Source organism: Protopterus annectens, chromosome 4.part0 (assembly GCF_019279795.1).
Source record: "Protopterus annectens isolate FY-2018-M chromosome 4.part0, PAN1.0, whole genome shotgun sequence".
In the NCBI taxonomy this organism is placed as follows: domain Eukaryota; kingdom Metazoa; phylum Chordata; order Ceratodontiformes; family Protopteridae; genus Protopterus; species Protopterus annectens.
This window is the reverse complement of record NC_056733.1, coordinates 1,443,008,867-1,443,029,489: the sequence shown is the minus strand read 5'-3', so window position 1 is coordinate 1,443,029,489 and position 20,623 is coordinate 1,443,008,867. Positions and strand designations below refer to the sequence as shown.

The window sequence follows — 20,623 nt, the reverse complement described above, 5'->3', positions numbered from 1 at the left end:
TGGGAGCACAATGTTCAACACCGGAAGTATACCCCTCACTGGTGAGATCAGATCACAAACTAATCTCGCTGGAGGTCCTCATCCCACCCCCACCTGAAATAAAAAAGACCACAGTAAAGAACTTCTCGAAAGCTGACTTCACACTTCTAAAGACTAGTGTGGTCTCCTTTAAGGCCCCCAAGCTGGCGGAAAACAGTACACATGCCGCTGAATCACTTACAAATGCCTTCTACCAGCACCTGCAGGACTGCATGGATAAGGCAATCCCAAGCAAAACAAAGACTCTCTGTACCAAAGGCAAGCATCCAGTCTGGTGGACACCAGCCATAAACAAACTCTACAACAAAAGGAGGAAGCTACTACAAGATAGAGCAAAATCCTTAAAAGGTAAGACACCCTTGATCACTATAAGTAAAAAACTAAGTGCTCTCATAAAATCATCCAAAGCAAATTTTGAGAGAAAAATAGCTAAAGACTCAAAAGACAATCATAAGGCCTTCTTTAGCTATGTTAGAAACCTGGGAGGAAACTCCCAGATATGCTCAGAACTAGTTCAAAATGATGTGAAGATTACTGATCCTACGGACATTGCCAACATACTGGCTGACAGGTTCAGTGCAAACTTCTCCCGCCCCTCCGCGCCAAAAGGAGAGATATCTATACCAAATGATTGCAGCCCCCCAAACATCTCCAACGCCCAAGTGAGAACTGCTCTCTCCAAAGCAAAGCAAAAAACACAGCATCCATGGGACCTGATGGTGTCCCCGGCTGTGTGCTCCACGAACTCAATGAGGAATTAAACCCACAGCTAGGACAGCTGTTTAATCAGAGCCTTACCTCTGGATACGTACCCAGGGAGTGGCGCACTGCAACTGTGGTCCCACTTCACAAAGGCGGTGCCTCCACCGACCCTGGAAATTACCGGCCCATTAGCTTGACAAGCCTTATCTGCAAAGCCATGGAGAGGATCATAATGGACCTCATAAATAAAGACATAGGGAATTTGCAGACTTTGGATCCAACCCAGTTTGGCTTTGTCAAAGGCAGATCATGCCTTTTAAACTTGGTTGACTTTTTCGAAACAGTCACCAAAGCCATTGATGAGGGAAAGGCAGTCCATACAGCCTACCTCGATCTGGCGAAGGCCTTCGATACAATACCCCACTCGGGTATCATTGAAATACTCATCAGCTTAAATATTAACCCATACATCAGAAGATGGGTTGCAAACTGGCTGAGTGACAGAACCCACAGGGTCAGAGTTGCTGGCGCCATGTCAGACTCAAAGCCTGTCACAAGTGGTGTCCCACAGGGCTCAGTCCTAGGCCCACTCTTGTTTGGCATCTACTTCTCCGAAGTACAAGCAAACACAGGAGGGTTATGGCTGACAAAGTTTGCAGATGACTGCAAACTGGGCGCCATAGTAGAAAACACATCTGACACAGATATCCTTCAAAAGGGTCTCACAGAAACGGATAACTGGTGCCAGAGCCATGGCCTAAAGTTAAATGCCAAAAAATGCATAGTCATACCCTTCGGGAAAAACAAGGTTACCCCTAGCTACCAAATAGGTGGCAATCCACTGAGCACAGAAGAAGTTATCAGGGACCTGGGGACCCAGGTTGATAGTAGTCTGTCATTCGACACCCATGTAGCTAAAGTAGTTAGGAAGACCTTCTACATTGCCCACCTTATCATGAAGGGATTCTCATCTAGATCAAGGGAGGTCATTGTCTCCTCTACTCATCACTCATCAGACCAATGATTGAGTACAATGCCCCATTCGAATGTATCTGACCCGACACTTGCAGCAGCTGGAGAGGCCACAAAAGTTCCTCAACAAAAGGATAAAGGGTCTCAAAAATCTGTCCTATGCTGCCCGACTGAAAGAACTCCAGCTCTATTCAGTCGCTTACCGCTTGCTCAGAGGTGACCTTTGCCTAACATACAAGGCCATGTCAAACCCAGATTTGATGAATATGCTTCACCTCAAAAAATCTAGATCCATCAGAGCCACAAGGGCGGGAGACTTAAACCTCGACACGGCTATTAATAGAACGTGCTGGAGGGATAGATTCATCACCCAAAGACTCCCTATGCTGTGGAACAAAATCCTGGTATATGTGAGGCAGAGCACCTCGCTGGCCTTGTTCAAGAGAAATCTTGACCAATGGATGGGAGATCGCAGATATACCCCAGGGATTACCTCAGTGCCACTGCTCGACAGAGGCACAGCAAAATAATGGGTATAGTTCCCCACACTAAAGGGGTGGCGTAAGCCACAAAACTATGGGCTAGGCTTGTAAATGCCCTTGGGCAGATAGCCTAGTATGAACCTATGAACCTTCATGTCTTACAGGTGGCAAGTAGTCTTGACAAAGTCTAAAACGTCAGACTTGAACTAGGCTCAGATTATCTTGTCCCCGTTCTCTTAACAGTATTAGGCCACTAGGGGCGCAGCGTTAGCTACTTACAGTACTAGTTAAAGCCGACAGAGGAGGTTTAATGGTCTGTTTCTATTAGGTATTTACCAAATGGTAGTGCTTATAGAAATTGATTTAGCCGGAAACGTTCTCTGGCAAGTTTTCCTTCTACATCTGTCACTATCAGCACACATGGACAGGTAACAAAAAAGAGGAAGCGTCAGCAAACGGTAAGACTAATTATATAACACTAAAGTCTTTTGGGGCCTGCATGAAAAGCGGATATTTAAATATTTGTTTAGTACTGTGTATTAAGAAAGCGAGTAAAGACTGCTTTGTTAAAGTATGTTCTGATGGAAAAAGAAGGCATGCGACGAATATGAACGATTTTCAACTGTAGTTTCGTTTTAACTTCTTTTAGAACTAGTAACAAACACTTAAACTACGACTTGTGGTTTCAGAGTTAAGGTGTTTATTGTACACGTATCAAATAAGACGGAGTGAACTATGACAGATGCTGTTGTTATCAAATGACGTATTTGTCTTTCCTAATAGGCGTGCTGACGTTCCCACCCTGAACAGGACTGTGTGTACCGGCAGTACTTTCCTTTGCTAGGAATGTAAAGGTATCTCTCCGGTATAAGAGTTTTGTACTGAGTCAGAGTTGTTACACTGGTGTAATTGTTCTCCATAATATCTAATTCATCAGTGTTTGTAAGTCGCATTCCAGTAATTGATAAGTGGGTCGCAATTTTGCATTGTTTACCTAAGTGGGGCACATTAGTGTGGATTGGCCAAGGCCATTGCAGAGCTGCCCATTAACTCATTTGTTAAACCTGCAACTGTTTCTTGTCTGTTTATTCCGCATTGTTAAAATGTCTTCTATAGCTGCTTGTAGTAACTACTTTTAAAAGTATATTCGAGTGGGGGGAAATAAAAAAGACACTTCACAGTTATAGGATCCACTAGCCAGAAACTACAACTCCCGGTTGACTGAACGCATGACATGATGCATACTTCAATAGTTGCAATTTCTGTTACAGCTACATATTACTACGTAAGGCACCCATGAGAGACATGTATAACTTGCTGTAGTAGTAGTCGCCTTATGTACTAGTTTCAGAAAGCGTAATTTTGATTTTTCGCTATCGTATTATGGTAGGAGTGAATTTTCATCAAACTTCATGTCTTTTTAGATAGTGACTTCTAGTATTCTGTTACAGCAGGCAGTCTGTGATTGGGTTTTGTATTAGAACATTACCACACCAGATGCGAAGTAGCAAGGACCGCCCAAACCCTACCCACCACTGTAAATTTCCCTGTAATTGCTAGTCTTACTGTGAATACGCATACGATAGCCAACGTCACCAAACAGAATATAAAAAAACAATGCAGTTGAATGTACGTGCTGCTGCAAGTGCGCGTTATCTATTCTATAAAACAACGTACACCCATAGCTGTCAGCCTTCCATCCCTAAAATGAGGAACACTAGCCCTCTTAATGTGGAACAAATGGGCAAAATGTGGAACACAAACTAATGGTTTACTAACAAATTCAACTAGGAGGGTCATAGGATGGTTAAAATATGTTGGTTTTACTTGTAAAGACGATATTTTAATGAATTAATGTTTCATTTGTATTTACAATGGATTTCACTAATTCCTAACACTGAATGTGTGACAGAGTCTTTCAGTGTGGAACATTTGAGGAACTTGGAGAAACATGAACTTTTTAAGACCCCAAATGAGGTACGGTCCTCGTAATGAGGTACACTTGACAGGTATGCATACACCTAAACTATTTGTAGTCCTCTGTGCAGGAATGCACATGGCAGATTTCTTTACTTGTATTCTGTTTTAATTATTACTGTTTCTTACCTGTTTGACATCCAGTATTTATTTGCGGTGCCACTATTTTGTTGGTCTGCAGATATGTATTTTTCAATATGTGATTTTTTTTTTTTTTTTTTTTTTGTAATGTCTGCTGCATTTATTTCGGGGGACAGTGGATTGCGGTAACTAAGATAAGAGAGGTACAAACCTAGAACCGTAACGTTTAACGTACAGTTCAGTTTTTAACACTGAGACATACATCTCAATCTTTTAATGCTCAAAATCTTAACAAAGCCCAATAGAATTGGGGGGGTAAACTACCAAATATAGGAGAGAATTTAAGTACTGCATTTATAAACTTAGAAAGCTGCTAGCTCTACAAGTTGCATGTTAGCATGCATTTTAAAAGAATGTAAATTGAAACTAAAAATGTGTGTCATTATTTACTGCCTTCCATGTTCAGTAATTTACCAGAAAACCACAAATTTTGTGTTATTCTGATGAGCACAAAAGTATATGTAAGAAAGGTGGGGGGTGCAGGGTGCTTGCTCCCTTAAAGCAATTTAAAGCACAAAATTAGGATGGGGGTATAAAGTACTGCATACATACTACCCTTCTGTCCCATTAATACTTGAACCTGTCCTTGCATCGCTTAATTAAAGGGCATACAAGAACTAACTTGGGAACAGCTGTCGTATATCGAAAAATTAAAAATCTAAATTTTGGAAAACAAGGCAACAAACTGTCAAAGATGAAATATTCAGAATGAATATTCAGCAGGTCGCTGGATAATCTGCATGGCTTGTCACTCTGTATTTTGCATGCAACCTCACACGGCCTTGCCCTGTCAATCCTGCAGGCAACCCCCCCCCCCCCATTCCTGCACGAAAATCATGGTGGGGTAATGTTCTAATACAAAGCCTATGCATTTGTACAGTCTATCTGATGGCTGTTCTTCCACATACTGATGTTTAGACATCATTCCCCTGTGACCTTTTTAGTAGTTTCTGTGGAGCAATAGTAAGGATTCTCCACACAGAGATCTTCCGCAACTTCTGAAAATCTCCTCATTCTGGGAAGGTGGTGGGCAATTTTATACACTGATTTTAGCTATGAACTCTGCTGTTTGCAGTTCACCTCTCTTATCTCAACCATATGCCTCTGTTTCTCCTACAGATTTGATCTTAACCCTGCAGGCAATAAGAATATATCATCCTTTCTGTTTGATCTCATCAAATCTGAATTCCCAGATTTCAACAAAAATCTGAACTTTTTTGACTACTAAAGTGGAGTGTCTTGCAAAACTTTTTCCATCACTGCAGTGTGTATAACGACTTTTAGTTTAACTGCTTTTGAAGACTTATCACCACAAAAAAAGTCACTTGTAAAGTGAAATGTCTGTTCCAGCCTCGTTCTGTGGCATCTTTGATATGCCATGCAAAAGTATTTATTTCTTTAGGTATCAGTGTGTGGCACTTGCTGCGTCTTTGTCAGCACTGCACTATTTTTTCCCTTGTCTGTTACGACATTTTTGTGCAGTAGTTAACATTACTTACTGTTCATACACAGTACTATGGCTATAGACAAGCTGTAGCAACATAGCTGTAGCAACATTCTGTACACTTGAAGTATGATTTTGAGAAAAGTTAAAATAATGACCCCACAGTCCCCAGCTAACACACTAAACAGTCTGCACATAATCTATGAAATTGGACTGTGAGAAACATTTAAGAAATAGTTGACCACAGTATCCCCAGCACAAACTATAGCAATCTATGTACCCATGTTTGACTGGGGTCAGTTTTAGATTGGTTGGGGCTTATGGCTGAGGACAGGACTAAGTCAGTTATACAGCCAGGAATGATGGTCCCTAAATCCTAGAAGCTCTGAGGTTCTAGATGTTCTGTGATGCATTTTATTCCTTATTTTTCACTCCGCGGGAGATTTATGTATGCACCCCTCCAATATTATTTTTACACACTTTTTTTGCACTGTCCCTAACGAACCAAATCTGTCAGTGGAGAGAGACACATCATGCTTTCCACGCAAACTGAAAGCTCATCAGTTCATCGATAGCATATATTTTGGGTGTTGGAGAAAATGGCAGCACAGGAATAAAACTATAGCATACCTTTTGTGGAATGGAGAAAACGAGAGCACCTGAATAAAACCCATAAAGAGACATGGAGGATATGCAGCCTCCACACGGCTGGACACAGCCAAGAATTCAGACAGGAAGATAAGAGCTGTTGGATGGCAGCAGTACTTACTGTATCACTGTTGTGTTCCTTTCCCAGACCACCAAAAATAGCCACTTACCTGTAATGCTGATGTCTAACAGTGATGAAAAGTAGAATAAATTATGACCAACCTATTGCTCTTGTATTCACTTCAAACCACACAAACACATTTACAAATATAAGCCACAGCAGTGACTGTTTTTACACTGCCTTTGAATCCATCCATCACACTTTTTTCCCCATGTTTTGCATATGGGGTTGGTGTATCACATCAGCAGTGACCATTATCTAGGGACAATGTTCACACTGCCAGGAGACTAGCCCTGCTGCAGTTGTTCTTCTATACCACACACACATGCATGCTGATGCTTACTAATCCACCTACTGCATATCTTTGGAAGGTGGGAGGAAATGGAGTATCTAGAAAAAACCCACGTGAACCCAGAGAGAGCAGACACAGCACTGAAGGCACCCCATCAAAGATTCAAACCTGAATGCAGATAGGAAATTCAAGTGAAAGAGTAAATACCTTTGGAAACCTAGTCACCTGTAAACTGAAATCTCTGTTCCAATCTTGTTCTGTGGCATCTTTGATATGCTATCAAAAGTATTTATTTTTTCGATTTTTCAAAGTGTGGTACTTGCTGCACGTTTGTTAGCGCTGCACTATTTTTCCTAGTCTGTTATGACAGTTTTGTGCAGTAGTTAACATCTGAGGCTTATTGTATAGCTCATAGTTTGCAATGCCTAAGCTTAAATAATGGATTTTTTCCACACTGCATGTCCTGTCTTTGGTTTGTTGTGATCACTTGATAGCTGATTCAAATTAGCACCGTGCATTTGCTTTCTTGGTGTGTACTAAATTGTTTGGTCGTACTTTGCAGATTTAGCAATATCTTTTGTAATCTAGATGTTTCTGGTACCCGTTTCTTGAATGTACGGGATGAGATTTATAATCTGCCATGACCAGTACTTGCTTACCACAAATACATTTTGTCACACTTTCACATCCGTAATAGCCAACATTTTTTAAGCTGAGTAAATCTAATCTGCATCTGTAAATTCTCTCGAGCCATATGCCACTGGGATGTTGTGTTACATTGTGCTGCTTCTATCCCATGTAAACTGTGCTGCTGACTTAGATATATTAAAATATTTAAGATGTGATGTTATTCATCAACTTTTTACATAAGCTCAAAATGTATTTTCCTTTTCCAATGATCATTCCCATGATCCATTTTACTGTAAAAGCTTTATTAATGCCATAATAATGTTTGATTTGATTGGTATTAACTTGAATTTGAACCATTCCCAAGAATCTCTTTGGGATTGCCTATTCTGTAACTTTGAAATAGGTTTAATAACCCTCACTTTCTCAGCATGTAGTTTTGGGCGATCTTGAAAAAGCATGTGACTCGTATGTTTGAAAGAAGTCGCACAGATCTGACTCTTATTTGGATGATTGCTTTATATGTTGCAGTCAGTAGCCTATTATTTTTATGCGCAGCTCTAGACTCTGTACACACAAGTATTACCCTGCTTAATACAAGCGAGCATAGATTCAAGTGTACCTGTCAACTGTCCCTGATTTTCAGTGATGTCCCTGATTTTTTTAATCTTATTTTAACCCCTACTAAAATCAGTGATGTTTGAAGAAAAGCTAGTGAGTTGCACTTAATGACAATAAGAGTTAGTCTTCTTTTACTTCAGAAAATGTATTCTGATTCACATTCTGTTGTTCTGTCAATGTTTTGAGGTAATAGTACCAGTACTTTAAAAGTGTCCTCGATTTGTCCCCGATTCTGTTGAGGTTTGTCTCTGATGTGTTGAGGGCTATGGATTCAAGTCTTGATGGCTTTGTCTCAGCAGTAGAATGGCACTGTAAAACAGTGCCAAAAAGCCCTGAGGTGAGTGTCATCTTGCTTTGCCCAGTTCGTCTTGTAAGGCTGCACATAGGAAAGAAATGTTGGCATCTCAGAAATGTCTGGAATCAACTGACACATTGCCTAGACATGCCAGTTCCTCTTCAGTGTGTGAAGGAATAATTCCTATGGGGACAAAGCCTGACCCTGCTGTATCTAACAGAAGTACAACCTTTAACAAATTCATATTTTGTTTGGGATGCCTGCTTCAACAAGCAGTCTGTTCAGGCAGCTAGTTGTCACAGGAAAGACTTGTTTACATCAGTTTGAAATAACTGGAAGCATTTCCAGGACAGTAACTGCTTTTTTTTCTCCCAAGTAACCTCTTGAATACATGCAAGAATAACGCGATACATTAGTAAGGGGAAACGAGATATGTAAAGCTTAGAAACAAAACCTTATGGAGTTGTCATTGGGCTGTACATCACAGCCTAAAACTTTCAGTGGGGCGTCTGCCACATTTACTGAATTGGTTAGCAGTAGGTACATAACCATAGCTCACAAATGGGATTTGGATTCCCAGATTTTCATTTTTCAGGGTATTTGTGAGGTATCCTATAAGTGGACCTGTTTACCATACTCTGGATCATCTCCAAACCTTTTGCTACCTCATTCCTTAGCAGGCAGTTTGGAGTGTAGACACCTTCTGTTTTCCACGGACGTAAACAATGCATGGCTTCCAAATGTTCCTCAGAATGTTCTTTAATCGAATCTGGCATTTTACTTGCCTTTACACAAATCCTTATGTAATGTAGTGTGCCTACTACTTTTCCATTATCAGGGCAACATTTTGAGTGAGCGGTTTCAGTGTTGGCGCACACTCGCACTGAACTGGTCGAGTCATCAGTATCACTTCCTTTTATCGCTGTTGTGAATAGGCACTCGCTTCATGGTGTGACACTTTTCATGTTATTACCGAGCCCTGATTTCCTTTTGTATTCTGCTTCTTGACTAATTACGAGAGTTTGGGAACTTGCATCACCTTTTATTGTATTGCGTGTGCTGTGCAGTTCACGGGATACACTAGTTCATTGTGCATAGTTCATGGCATGGGCTTTGGGATACTATTTTTATGCTTGACCCGTGCTTTAAATGAGGAATATGACAGTGAGACTAAGCTCTACTTTCAAGTTCCTTCAGATGGAAAAACAGGCTAGCGGGTAGAAGAAATATTGTGTACAAGTACACAGCCAGAAACTTTTCTTTGTTGTACTCTGATTTTCCTTTAATGTTTCACATATGGTTGGTAATGGAAACAGCATTGTAAAAAAAAACTAAAGCAGACTACTATACATGGCAGCAGGGAAATGTGTGGTACATAGTCTGTTGTTCACTTTTTCTGAAAGGTAATTTTATGTAGACGGATAGTACTGCAAATTCTATTTTTTTATTCTGCAAAAAAATGTTTGAAGAATACAAAATAGGTAGAATTTGCGGTTGTATCCGTCTACATAGGTTACCTTACAGAAAAAGTGAACGACCTAGAATGTTTATAAAGTATGTGTACACATCAACCGCTCATTTCCCCTGTTGCCCCGTTAATGAAAAAGTACCATTCTTTGTAATTTTGCAGCTCTTTTCTGATGTCCTTAAAATGCATACACTGTGCTTTGTGCACTGTTGTATATTACATTTCATTTGTTATGATTTAGTTCTCTACTTTTCTTGAAAACTTTGTGTTATGACGTATATACTATACAATTTCATTTGCATTTCTTGTTACAGTACCCTGCAAGAACTTCTGTTTGAATGCTGTACAATCATGGGCTGAGCCTGAAGTAAGGCCATTGCAATCAGTGCTCTTCCCTGGTAAATAGTTAAATGTATGGAATAAGGCCATTGCAATCAGTGCTCTTCCCTGGTAAATAAAATGTAAACAGAGTAAATAAAGTAAGGTGATACATCTTTGTTTCAAAACACTGAATGTGTTCAACTTAAAGGATAGAATTTCAATAATTTTCTTTCCATTTAAACCCTGGTCATCCTAAAGGAAAGTTTCTTAAAAAAGCAAGGTTGAACACTGCTAATAATGTTTAAAACTTTTATTGCTAAAATCACAAGATAAGTGCTTTCGGGATGACCCTTCTTCAGATAAATACACAAACATTATAACAAGCTTATATACAACAAGCAACCTATAACATTCAATGAAAAACACGCCTATTTTTTAATATAGGCTTAATTGGTATCACTTCGTTCAATCCTGGCTTCCTGTTTGCCATCAAATTGATAATCCACTTAGTTTCCACTAGCTCGGTCTGAAGCTTGATATCACCCCCCCTAGTGTTAGGTCTAACATTAACAATAACCCTGAATTTAAAAGTATGTGTAGAAAATTCAGCAACATGTCTATATAGAGCATTTCTTTCGTCACAATTCCTAATGCACGAAAGGTGCTGAAGAATCCTGACTTTGAACATGTTGTTTGTCTTGCCCACATAAAAACATGGGCATTGACAGCATTCGGCTAAATAAACTATGTTGGTAGTACGACATGTAGCTTTACCTTTAAAAAGAAAAACTTTATTTGTAATAGGATGTGTAAAAAGGGTGTCCTTGTTAATGTAGGCACATGCTTTACAAAGACCACAAATATTTGTACCTGTGGAATGCAAAGTAAGATGTTGAGTAGTCCTATCAAAAGGTTCTTTACACAATAAATCCTTTAAATTTTTGTTTCTCCTGTATCTAAAACTGGGTTTGGGACCCACTATACCCCTTATACTATTATCACTAGTTAAGATATTCCAATTTTTCTTCACTATATTACAGATGTCACTTATATTACTGCTGTAATTAAACATTAACTGTAGCCCCATATTAGTTTTTTCTTTTTTATTTTCTAAGTCAGCTTCATTCCTAACACATGACATCCAAGGTTTATATTCAGTGGGTCTCCTTAGTTTACCTCTGTCAATGGCTTCATTTACCAGACCTGGTTTATAACCTCTGTTATGGAAATTATCCCTAAGCTTATTTGTTTCAATTTCAAAAGCAGAGTCTGATAAACATAATCTAGAGGCCCTGCTCACTTGCCCTTGTATTATGTTTTGATAAGTGTGTCTAGGATGCATGCTATCATACGTTAAAAGGGAATTTCTCCAACATTTTTTCCTGTATAATTTAGATCTAAAGCCTGTTGCATCCTGTTCTATACACACATCTAGAAAGTCGATAGAATCATATGAATGATTAATAGAAAACCTGAAAAATGTGGTGGTTGTATGTAAATATTCCACAAATTCTCCCAACTTCTGCTCAGTGCCTTCCCATAAAAGAAAAACATCATCTACAAATCGTAGATATAATTTCACATGTTGTTTCCATAAGTCATTATTAATAACATAGGTCTTTTCCCAGTGAGAGAGGACCAAATTGGCATAAGTATTGGCGCAGGGGGTGCCCATGGCTACCCCCTGCGCCTGCCTGTATACAGAGTTTCCCCCCATAAAGACATTGTTTTCTAATACTAAAGATAACATGACCTTAATCAAGAAGATTTTTTCTTTATTAACACCTAAGTTATTCAAGAGTTCACCTATACAACTAATGCCATAGTCGTTGTTGATGACAGTGAATCAATTTTGGACATCCATTGTGACCATCAATAGCCTTCCTGTATGTCCATTGTTATTCTTTTCACCCAAAATCCTTAAAAAATGACCAGTGTCTTTAAGGATATTACCCATTTTTTCCAAATAAGGTTTAAGTGTATATTCTACCCAGATATAAATATTTTCAGTGACCCATCCCCTGCCTGACACTATGGGTCGAAGGGGTGGGTCACTGATGGATTTGTGAATCTTGGGTAGAGCTTTGAATATGGGGGTGACTGGTTTTTCTATTAAAAGAAATTGGTGTAACTCTTCAGATATATCCATATCATGTAATAATTTATTCAAACAAGAGATTACTCTATCCACAATTTGTTTAACAGTTAATGGATTAATCTGCACATAAGTACTCTCATCCTGTAATATTTCTTTTAATTTTCTATTATACCAGATGGTGTCCATCAACACCACTGCCCCTCCCTTATCAGCATTTTTTATCAAAATGTCCTTATTCGCATTGAGGTCTTTCAGTGCTGTCCTTTGTTCAATGGTTAAATTATGAAACTTATTGAATTCAGCTTCTTGGTAATATTTTATCAGATCATTCTCACAGGCACTAATAAATAGATTTAAACTGGGTGTCAGTTGTGGAACAAAGCCACTGGGTTTTCTAAAAGAGACTTCATTCTGGTTATTGTTACCATACAACAATTTCAATGCCACATTTCTGCAGTATAACATAACATCTGTCAACATTTCTTCATAAGTACCACACTTACTAGGGACAAAAGTCAATCCTTTGTTTAGCACTGTTAACTCATTTGTATTTAAAACATGAGTAGATAGATTAACAACAATACCATAATCACTAGTGGCAGTCAGTCCCACGTTTTCCTTCTCTTGTCGGTTCCCCTGTCCTCGCTCAGAGACCTTTTCCAAGGTCCCTTTTTCACTGTCGCGGGTAGTAAATCCAAAAAATTACTTTTCACTGAATGTGCTTTTGGCCGCGCTCCCATCAGGTTGTCAACAAATGAGGGTCCAGTTTCATCTGCCATAAAAGAAACACTTGGTTGTACGTTGTCAGTAACCGGTGCATTCTCAATGTTATTGACAGCGTCTTCTCGTGTAGATGTAGTCTCTTTAGGTTTTTGGTTCTCAATAGGAGTCTCAATTCTTTCATGTATAATTCGATCTTGTTCAAGAAACGAATTGTGTTGAGAAACTGTAGTGGCTCTCGCACCATCCTTACCGCCCCTTCTCACTGTATCAGCCAATCCCCTTCCATTGTGACTTGATGGTCTGCTTTCATTGGCCCTCGGCCATACGAATATGTTGCCACTTGAAAAATCCGCGAAATCCCTTTGTAGTTTACCCATTTTCTGTTTCTTCAGTTTATCACTTTCCGTAAAAGAAACGTACAAAGCATCCAAACGCTCCACATATTTGGTGTCACTATACTCTGATTCTAATTTATTATGCAGTTCAGTCACATCCTTTTTTAGGGTGGCAAGCTCTGGAGAAAAAAAACTCGTTTAACAGTTCCATGTATTTAAAACTTGTGTCAATGTTTATGGACTGCCATTTAGCTAAAAGTTCCGGGTAGCGGTCCCCTTGTGCAGGCATGCACAGTATCCGCATACCCCTCGGAACTATGCCATATTGAATGCAAGCTTCTAAATGGTGTGTTTGCCATTGAAGTCTTTGTAATTTACTTACTTTGTAAGTTAGGTCACGAGTTAGTTCCTCAAAATTCTTGTCCACAGCTACCGGTTTCAAACTGTCCATGGAGCCGGTTTTACAAAAAGAAAAGCCCAAGTTCAACAAAGGATTATCATAATTAAGGACTCTCTTAGAATGCCATATACCATTCACATCCGCATCATTCCTTCGTCCAACATCAGGAAGAGAACCGTTGGAAAAGGTACTAACTGCCATAGCATGCACGGTACTGTAAACACAAAATAGAGCCAACAGTCCAATAAACAGTACGGTGCTAAAGTTCAACCAAAGCAGATAAAATAGGCGTGTTTTTCATTGAATGTTATAGTGCTTGTTGTATATAAGCTTGTTATAATGTTTGTGTATTTATCTGAAGAAGGGTCATCCCGAAAGCGCTTATCTTGTGATTTTAGCAATAAAAGTTTTAAACGTTATTAGCAGTGTTCAACCTTGCTTTTTTAAGGAACTTTCATTTTATCTGCTTTGGTTGAACTTTAGCACCGTACTGTTGTCATCCTAAAGGAAGCTAGAAGGCTTAATACTATAGCAATAACCCATGCCTGGGTGTGGGTAATGCTGGATTTACCCACGGTTGGTGTGGTTTGGTCATGAGGGCGAAGCCCGAGTGGCCAAACAAAGCCAACAGTGGGTAAATCCAGCATTACCCACACCCAGAAGTGGGTTATTGCTATTATACAATGACATTATTTAAGAAAAAAAAATTACTTTTCTTAAATAATGGCATTTTATAATGCCTCCTTGCTGCCCTTCCGCAGCTGTCTGGTATTCTGCGGCAGTTCTGATGTACTGCGCATGCCTACGCAGTACATCAGAACTGTGGGCAAAAGCAATGGAGAAAGCAAGATCTCTGTTGCTTTTTTACTGTCTCGCTATGTTAAATGGGTTTAACATAGCGAGACAGCTTTAAAATAATATCAGAACTGTGGGCAAAAGCAATGGAGAAAGCAAGATCTCTGTTGCTTTTTTACTGTCTCGCTATGTTAAATGGGTTTAACATGGCGAGACAGCTTTAAAATAAGCAACGGAGATCTCCGTTGCTTATTTTAAAGCTGTTTTGCTATGTTAAACCCATTTAACATAGCGAGACAGGTTTAAAAAAAAAAAGCAACTGAGAAACCAAGATCTCCGTTGCTTTTTACGTACTGTCTCGCTATGTTAAAGGAGTTTAACATAGTGAGACAGTGTTTTAAAAAAGACTTATACAAATGGAAAAAGTCCGGGCGACTGGACCTTTTTCTATTAGTATAAGTCTATTTACAACGTGCACGCTGACCAATCGGCGTGCACATTTTGGAATATTAATGGGAGGGGTCATGGTATAATAGTAAATTTTACCTACTTATGTATTGCTTTTGTTTACCAGGAAAGTCCAACTAGGCACAGGACCCCCCCCCCCCAGTTGAGATCTGGGGAGAGAGGCTCCAAACAGTAATAGACAAGAGTGACACTAACATTTTCCAAACGGTACTGAACAACAGTGACACTAACATTTGAAAGTCAATCGTACACATTAATCTTTACAACATTTTTCAAAAGAGTGAGAGCTGAATTTCAGATTTGATAAAGTATACAGCCAGCCACGTTGTAATATTCAGTGGAAAGCAATGTTTTATAAGGGGTACGGTGGTGAGAGAGCTTGAGTTGAGAAATGAAAGACCAGGGTAGTGGAGGGTGAAGGAGTATAACAAAAGGGGGGAAGAATGAATTACAGTACAGATAAGAGTCTATTAGAACTACACCACAGTGTAGTTGAATGAAAGAGAGGATATGGAGGAAGTAGAGCAGTGATGAGGTTGAAGAGGAGTGATGTGCGAAGCTGATGCAGTACATTTGTAGAGCCAGGAGTTGAGTAAGTAGGACTTTAGCTGTAGTTTGACTTCAGCAAGCAGGTCCTGTCTAATTGTTAGGAGGGGTAGAGTTCCATGTTTTTAACACCTGATGGAGTAGAGGGAGCAGCCTGCATGGTTAGGTTTTGGTATTTGTAGGAGGTCTTTGTCAGAAGATGCAAGCTTCTGTATGGGTTGTATGGTTGTACAAGGTTGGCTGCAGATGAACACTTATTTTGGTTTGTTAGATTATGGATTATAGGAAGTTGAGTATGTGAGTTAATGAGGTAGGTCGAGCCATAGGAGAGGTGTCTGAGGACCAAACAGTTTGATCTGTGGGGATCGCTGGCTGCAGATTTGCAATCTTGTAGCACCGCTACAATTTGCTTAGTTTAGCTAGTTATGTTTATCAGTATTTGTGCTGAGTATGAGAGTATAGGTAGTAGTAGGGTAGTGGCAATATGACATCTTGCAGTGCTGGGTAGATAGTGTTTTGCCCTATTGAGAGTGATTAGTTTTTAGTGTGTGTGTTTTTTCACTGTATATTGAATGAGGAAGTCAAACTTTAGGTCTTTATCTTTGTAAACTCCCAGTAATTTGGTTTGTGGCAAGTTGTATGTTGGAAGAGGTATTGCAAGATGTGTGGGATTGAAGAGGATTAGTTTTGATTTGTTACAGTTAAGGAATAGCTGGGAGGTAGTCAGCTAGTTTTCTATAGAAGTGAATTATTCTTGGATCAGCTTTTGTAGGTTATCAAACTTGCTTGCTTAGCAGATGATGGAATCATCTAAGTACTGTAATAAGGTAGTGTGTATACTGGCTAGAGCAAGGTCATTTAACAAAGATTCTGAACAGGATAGGTCCCAGAATGGACCCTTGTGGGACCCCCCCATTTGCAGCAGGGAGAAAGGATGAGATGTCAGCGAGCCATTTTATTGCCTGGAGTGTTAGAGAGGTAACTAGAAAACCAGGTTAGAGCAGAATTGTTAAGGTCTAGACTGGAGTGTTTTTGTAAGAGTATACAGTCGGAGACTGTGTCAAAAGCTTTCAAGAAAGATAGATGCAAATTTACCATAATTTTGTTTGTATGAACAGTATTTGTGAAGTTGAGGAAGACAAGAGTGAGGAGTGCATTTTGTGTGATAGTGTAGAAAGAGGTTGTGTCTGAATGCACTTAAGTATTTTTGATAGGGTTGAGGATGGCAATGGGTTTGTAATTTTGGTGAGTTTAATAGAATGACCACCTTTGTGGATGTTGAGGTTATTACATTTTCCGTAGTAAAGGTACATAGGATTCACAGAGCGGTTTATTATAACTGAGTGGATAAACTATGACCTATGACCTCTACTCCAATTTATTTTAGGTGTTTGCCAGGTAAATTGTCTGGTGCTAGGGTGGTGGGTTTTAGTTTAAGTAGTAGTTTTTTTCATTATAGCAGTGAGGACTAGCTGGAGAGACAGTGTGGGGGAGTTATTTAACCTTGCAATGTGCTCATGGCAGTGTTTTGTGTAGAGCTATTGAGTAAGGAAATGACTGCAGTAAACTCATTTGCCATTGCTAATGAATTTACTAGGTTTAAGTGTAAGTGAAGGTTGTGCTGAATGACCAAGATTTAGAAAGTGATTTATGGAAAACCAGAATAATTTGGGGTTCTGCTAATTTTTATTTTGGAGGTTAGAGTAATATACTTTTATTTTTTGTCTAATGTAGCATGGTATTTGGCTCTTTTTCTAAGCTGTCTGAATTTTTGATAGTTTGGCCAAGTTTTAATTGTGGTCCAGGTTTTCCTCTCCGCATGTCTAAGTTTCATGAGTTGTTTTGTGCTGCTAGATAGCCAGGGAGCAGGATTTGACTCAACACCCCTTTTCTTTTCCTGAAGTTGGGACAGTTCATTTAGGATTGATAGGAATATATTACTGAAGTGAGATGCAGTGTCATCTGGTGGTAGGTGCTTTAGGTTAGTCCAGTTACACTGTTTTTAAGTATGAGATGAATGCGTCTTTGACGTTTAAGAGGTTGAGAGTCACAAGTCCTGATTTTTTTTTTTTTTTGTTTTTTGTTTTCTTATGGTGAATATAAGGAGAAGGTCTTAAAGAGTTAGAAATTTTACCTGGCATAGAAGTGAGTATACAGTCTATTGTGGTACCCAGGAGAAGTACTTATGGAAGGGATTTGTCTCTTGACTGTACCCCTAATTATTCTATTACACTACCTAAAATACTTGATCAATATGTGCGTCACTCCTCCATTGAGGTGCATGTGTCTATATTTTCTGCTTGCCCATATGTATCTGCAGATCCATCTGTTAAGGATTTCTTAAAAGGTGTGCTTCACTTAAGATTCCCATGAAAATTATTTTCTCTCCTCTGTGACTTAAATTGAAACATTACCCTTACTCTGTGCCCATTTTGGAAGAGAAAATAGAATGTACATTACCTGTTCTTGAAGCCACTTTTTATTATAGTGGCTGTACCTGAAAGAGAGAAGAATCTGAGTTATAGGCCCTTGTGTAAGCCATCTTACAGGTGTTTCGTAACAGAAGGGTGTCATTTGAAAACTGATCCTACCTTTGTGCCAAAGGATGTTTCAGAACAATCTCTGAAAGCAGCCATCCATTACTAGTGTTCTATCCAAAGTGTAAAAATGAGAGGCTGTGTTTTTACATATGCTAGATATCTTCGGCAGTATACCAGGCGAAATTGGTGGGGGGATAAACTTGAACAGTAAGAAAATAAATGTACCAGTAGTACTGGTAATGGATAATTTCACTAATTGTTCTGTCGCTGAATACAGTAAACTCTCGGTTAACCGGCACCCATGGGGATTGGTAGATGCCGGATGACTGTAGTTTCTGGTTGCTTGAGTGTTGCTATTAAAAATAGGCCTGACTAATAAAGTACCCTATACTATTTGTTTGGTTTGACTTGTTCTTAGATTGGGGAGAGAGGGAATTTATTCTTGTCTTCCTTTTTAAAACTCTAAAAATGTAAGGTATGTTTCTGCGGGGGGTGGGGGACGACAAAGTGCAACACATGAAAATTGTACTGTATCTCCCCCCCCCCCCGGTTGCTTGAGTTTCGGTTAACTGAGAGTTTACAGTAGATGCATTACTACTCTTATAACTGAGCTCTATTACTAAATTATTGAAAAGCTCTCAAAAAAATTTTTTTATTGTGAAATTGTACTCGTCACACTGCTGTCTTCATTGTAGAGGTGCCTTGCATTGTAATTGTGATGCTAGCTTCCAAATTTTCTAATGCTCCCGGTCAGGTTTTCTAAATGTTAAAATTGTTTAACTGTATGTATATAACTTTCCTGGCCTTTGACCTGGGCCAAGCAGTCTGTTAAAAACATTAAGCTATACCAGGAGGACGCACAGAACTCCCTAACATTAGAATAATACGCTCTACCAAACACTTTAAAACTGACCTATTTCAAAATGATCTCAAAACATGCAACTGGAACCTCTTGAAATCACTTCCTCTTAATGAAGCAGTATCATTCTTTAACTCTACCTTCCTTTCCATTTTGGATAAACATGCCCCTGAACGCTCTATTAAAATGAAGTCCAACATAGCCCCATGGCTCTCAAAGGAAACAAAGAAATTAATTCGTACTAAAAATAAAATTTGGGCCAAATGGAGATACCATAGAAATCAGCTCTGATTTTCTTCATTTTCGCCAACTTAGAAATCTTACAAAAAAAGCTATAATCTCTGACAAAAAAAACTACTACTGTGAACTTCAATAAACCCAAACAATTCTGGTCTTCAATCAACAAGCTCCTTTCACCTGGAACAGCAAAAACTCCCTCCCCTCTAAACGCAGACCCAGATACCCCTAACCATACTGCAAACGCTTTTAACTCCTTTTTTATAGAAACCATTCAATCTCTTGCTAGACAACTAAACACCATAAACACCATTAACTTTTACCCTCCACATAACCTAGTTGGCTCCCCCCACAACTTCACTTTTCATTCTATCTCTACCTCTTTTTTATATACAAGCTTATTCTCAAACTGAAACACTGCACCCCCTCTGCTGACAAACTCCCTTCTCTCTTTCTTCAAAAGGCTGCTAAACAGATTGCATACCCATTATCTGTACTCATAAATAGGACTATCCAAGAGGGAACCATACCAGATATATGGAAAGTGTCTCACATTATCCCACTACACAAAGGCGGTAACTCTATTGACTACTCTAACTTTAGACCTATTGCTCTTCTCTCACCTCTAGCCAAGATTATGGAGAAATGTATCCATCAGCAACTAGTACAGTATCTCTCTTTACACAACATTATAGCCAACTGTCAACATGGCTTTAGACCTCACCATAGCACCTCCACTGCCCTCCTTTCCTTTGTTGATACCATCAACAACTATCGTAACTCCAATCCTTTTTTCCTCTGCTCTATTCATTGACCTCTCTAAAGCTTTTGACATGGTGAACCACTCTTCCCTTATTAACATCCTTGAATCCCTCTCATTTGATAACCTGGCTATTAAATGGTTTACTACTTATCTAAGCAACAGACATCAAGCCGTTCTTTGGGACAATCATATCTCTTCCTTATTGCCTGTTTCTATTGGAGTCCCACAGGGCTCCATTCTTGGGCCACTTCTCTTCTCCCTTTACATAAACGATCTTAACACTGTAATCCCTCAAGCCACCTGCATCCAATACGCTGACGACTCCACTATTATTTGTTCAGCATCTACCTCTTCAGAGCTACTCTCTCTAACTCAAACTACCTTCAACACTGTAGAAACTTGGTTTACTATACGGTACCTCCTTCTCAATGCTAAAAAAACTAAACTTCTCCTTTTCACTCCTACCACTCGAGCCTCCCCATTAAACTTCAACATCTTGTCAAACGACACCACTGTCATCTCTCCTGACTCGACAACTAAACTGCTAGGAATAACCATTGATGATAATCTCACTTTTGATCAACACATCAATAACATCATCAAAGCAGTTAACAAGAAAATAGGATCATTATGCCGTATTAAACCATTTCTTACACCTTCTACCAGAGCTACTATCGCCCACTCCCATCTGATATCTACTCTCTCTTAC

General features: G+C 39.3%; 1 protein-coding gene across 4 annotated transcripts in view; it reads left to right on the top strand.

Moving 5' to 3' along the window:
• Positions 1–2,447: 2,447 nt before the first annotated feature.
• Positions 2,448–20,623, top strand: part of LOC122799903 (E3 ubiquitin-protein ligase RNF14-like) — a 975,557-nt gene continuing 957,381 nt past the window's right edge. For 2 of the 4 annotated variants that reach the window (XM_044069286.1, XM_044069288.1), the window contains exon 1: positions 2,449–2,653. The gene's annotated coding sequence lies outside the window, so the exon portion shown is untranslated. Of the gene's footprint in view, positions 2,654–2,969; positions 3,050–20,623 lie in introns of those variants that run through there. The other 2 variants (XM_044069290.1, XM_044069287.1) reach the window with 2 other exon arrangements.